This window comes from Ochotona princeps, chromosome X (genome assembly GCF_030435755.1).
Source record: "Ochotona princeps isolate mOchPri1 chromosome X, mOchPri1.hap1, whole genome shotgun sequence".
Classification (NCBI taxonomy): domain Eukaryota; kingdom Metazoa; phylum Chordata; class Mammalia; order Lagomorpha; family Ochotonidae; genus Ochotona; species Ochotona princeps.
The window spans coordinates 32,671,100-32,675,509 of NC_080865.1; positions in this window are offsets into that span (position 1 = coordinate 32,671,100).

The following is a 4,410-nucleotide window of genomic DNA, read 5'->3' on the forward strand; positions in this document are numbered from 1 at the left end:
TGACATGACAGGCTGGCACACACAGCCACTGAACTGCTATTCCTGTAGGGACACCATGTGTTGCAATGACCTCTATATGTCATATGGTGTGAATGATCTTAGAGATAAAGAGGGAGGCATCTCCCTGGCTCTGCTTGTCTCCAGGGAGGATTTGTTTGCACAGATGCTTTTAGACAAGGTTATCTGGCTCACTTTCAGGTGGTGGGGTTTGTGAATGGGGTGGAGTCCTCCCCAGCTATCAGCATGACTGCTCTATTTCCTGACTCACCTGTTCTCTGTCCTAGGTCATCCCTGAGCTACTTAGTGGGGAAACAGAAAAGCTGGTGACTGAGGAGAAGCTTTGCCAAGTTTTGGGAACCAGGCATTAGGCCCTAACAAGTCTATCGTTCTTCTTTGGCATTTTGCTTTGGGACTGAAGTGGTTTATGCTGTGGAGGTGTCAAAAGGGTGAGTTACTTGGGGACAGTCTTGGCCCTAAGGGTAGTAGGGAGTATGGGTCTATCAGTCATCTAACTATCATCTATCATCATGCATATATTTAATAAAACATCACTCATTTGTCAATCTATTTATAATCAATCATCTATCTACAATCAGTTACCTATCTATCATTGTCTATATCATCTCTCCGTCATCATTTGTCAATCTAGCATTAAACACCTCTCATTATCTTTCCGTCATCAGTCATCTATCTCGTCTAGGTCTGAACTTTGTGCTCTGTTTGACACATACGTCTATTTTTATAACAGTCCCATTCACCATTCTGTACTAATGTTTGTGTCTTTATCATGGATTTTAATATCTAGCTAAACTAGTTCCTCCTAACTACACTTAATTTTTGACTGCTTATCTTTTCAGATGAACTTTACATAACTGTTTCAAGTTCTAAACAAAACCTTAACAGGGTTTTAATTGGAAGTGCATTAAACATTCAATTTTATCTAGAAACATCTCCATAGCATTGAGTGTTCTCATCCAAGAGTGTAGTATAGCTTGCTATTTACTCACATACTCTTTTACATATCTCAATAGAGTTTTGTATATTTTCCCTATTAAATATCCTAATTAAATATTCTAATATTCTCACTGACATACAAGACTTTTGTATTACCTTGTATTTAGCCCCTTGACTGAGCTTTCCTATTTGAATTCTAAGTATTTATCAATTTATTCTCCTGAGTTAACAACTATATTATTTGTAAATAACTTACAGCCTATTGGTTCTTGGACAAATTCAAGCTTTAAACTGTTGTGAAGTAAATTCATATTCTATGAGTGCAATAAGATGATACACTATAGTTTGTCCTTAAAAATTCCTCTTACGGTGTGAAAGTGTCAAAATAGACTATAAAATAAATGCAGAGAAGGGCCATATATTGTCTTAAGGTTTTAATAAAAGATTTTTAAATTTTATTTTATTAATTAATTTATTTGAAAGGTAGAGTTACAGAGGGAGGGAAGAAAGGAGGGAGACAGGGAGCAAGAGAGAAGGAGGTGGGGGAAAGAAAGAGAGGGAGCAGGGAGAGACAGAATCAGTCTTCCATTTGTTGATTCATTCCACAGAGGTCTATCAATACACAGGACTGGTCTAGGCTGAAGCCAGGAGCCTGGAACTCCATCTGAGTCTCCCATATGGTTGGCAGGGGCCCAAGCATTTGAGCCATTATCTGCTGCCTCCCAAGATGTATTAGCAAAGTAACTGGGACTTGAACCAGCACTCTGTCATAGTTAACCTGCTGCAACACAATGCTTGCCACACATGTTGTTTTTAAAACCCATATTAAATATGTAAAGTAAACGTTCAATAGACATACCACATCATAAATATTCCTTTGGGGGCTATCTTCACTCAGAGGCTGGATAATCTAAGATATCTTTAAATATACACCCACTGTGAATAAATGAAAATCACTGAATTGTATGATTCAAAAGGGTGAAGTATATATTTTAATTATATCTCAACTTAATTAACAGAAAAAAAGATAAACATCCTTGATGTTTAGAGTGGAGATATCTTGTTTTCTGCAAAATATTGCTCAAGTAAACCAGGAATGCTTTATTACCCACACAACTTTCCAAGTACATTTGAAAATAGAGTCATCTTTCTGTAATGTTTTTGTTGTCAGTTGTTTGTATAGTGACACATGGTAAATATTTTGGTACAGGGTAGTTTCAATGGCAGCTCTCACCGTACTTATATCAAATCAGGAACAGGTGTTTGGCACAAGTGGTTAAGTAGCTCCCTGGGACATGAGCAACCCATTTTGGAATGCCTGTTTGAGCCCCAGCTGCTTTGTTCCCAATCCAGTTTCCTGCTAATGCACACCTTTGGGAGGACAGCAGATCATGATGACTCAGTATTTGGGTCCCTTTCATCCACCTTGCAGACCTGGATGGGGTCCAGGCTCCTGCTTTCAGTTTGACACAGTCTGCTCTTTTGGGCATTTGGGAGGGAACTAGCAAATAGAAAATATAGGGCCCGGGGCCGTGGCCTAGCGGCTAAAGTCCTCGCCTTGAAAGCCCCGGGATCCCATATGGGCGCCAGTTCTAATCCCGGCAGCTCCACTTCCCATCCAGCTCCCTGCTTGTGGCCTGGGAAAGCAGTCGAGGACGGCCCAATGCATTGGGACACTGCACCCACGTGGGAGACCTGGAGGAGATTCCTGGTTCCTGGCTTCGGATCGGTGCACACGGGCCCGTTGCGGCTCACTTGGGGAGTGAATCATCGGACGGAAGATCTTCCTCTCTGTCTCTCCTCCTCTGTGTATATCTGGCTGTAATAAAATGAATAAATCTTTAAAAAATAAATAAATAAAAGAAAAGATAAAAGAAAAAAAGAAAAAAAAGAAAATAAATAGCTGTGTTCATTAAATAAATGAAATAAATAAATAGCTGTGTTCAAAGGAAATGTCTGCAAGGTTTCATCATTGAGTGTGACATTGACAATTGATTTGAAAATGATACCATTTATGATGTTATGGAAATATTTGCTATGTCTAAATTTTAAGAGCATTTAATTGAAAATGAACTTTAAAGTTTATCTTACACTTTTTTGCACATACTAAAATGATCACCCAAGATTTTAAATCTGATCCACTGTTATATCATAGGAATAGGCTTCCTAACACTTTACTGTATTTGTATTTCTGCGAGAAGCCCTTCTTGGAGGCAGAGCATTGTGATAAGGAAATTCTGAAATCAGTTAATTATTACTTTATTTAAGTGAATTATATATTTGCTTGTAAGTTATATTTTTATTCTATAGCTTCCTTTTCTGGTTTATGTACTATCTGTTTGGGATCAAATCCTAACATTAACGAAAAAGCTTGAAAGAGATGAAATACTTTGATGGCCTTCTCCTGAGCATATTCAGTGGTTTCATTTGCTCTAAGATGGCACTTTGAACATATCACAAATTTATTGAGGTGGGTGTTTGGTCTTGTGCTGAAGAGGTCATTGATGACCTGAGTCCCATATCAAAGTACCTGGATTTGAGTTCTGGCTCCACTTCTGATTCTATTTGCCTGCTGCTGTAGACTCTGTAAAGCAGTGAGACTTTATTATTCATGAGGGAGACCTGAATTGAGTTCCTGGTTTTTGGCTTTGGCCTAGCCCAGGCCTGACCTTTTAAAAACATTTTTGGGAATGAACCAGGAGACTAGAGCTCTCATTTTCTTTATTTCTGTCTCTCTCTGCCTCTCAAATAAATACTTCCAAAACTTCTTGAAATTATAAAAGTGTATTAATCTCCCACACCTTAGAAAAAAAGTAGTTTGAAGTGGATCGTGGGCTTAAAATGCACAGTGTAAAACTGAAAGCGTTTTAGGAAAAAAATAATATGGGAGAAAACTTAGTTTCATGAGGAGTTCACATGTGCCATGAAAAGAAAGCTCTAAAGGGCAAGCATTGTGGCACAGTGAGTTAAGATGCTTGGGTTATCTGCATCCCATTCCAGAGTGCCTGGTTCAAATCTGGCTACAATGCTTCTGATTCCGCTCCCTGTTACTGTATCTGGGAGAGATAGCAGATGATGGCCTAACTATTAGGGTCTCTGATACCCTCATGGGAGATCTGAATTTACAGACATTTGGGAAGAAAATCAGAAGACAGAAGATCTGTGTGTGTGTGTGTGTTCATGTGTCCCTTTTTCTGTATCATTCTGCCATTTTAATAAATTTATCAATTAATCTTTAAAAAAATAAACAAGATTTAGTCATAGACTTAGTAAATGCCCCCCTGTCCCTGCCACCCAATATGGCCCTGCTCTAATCCACAGAACTTGAGAAGCTGCACGTTACCTAACGGGACCTAGCAAATGTGATTAAGGTAAAGAGCTTGGGATGTGGATATTATGCTGAAGCTCTTACGTGGGCCCAGTGTAATCACAAAGAGGAGGAAGGCAGCAAGATCA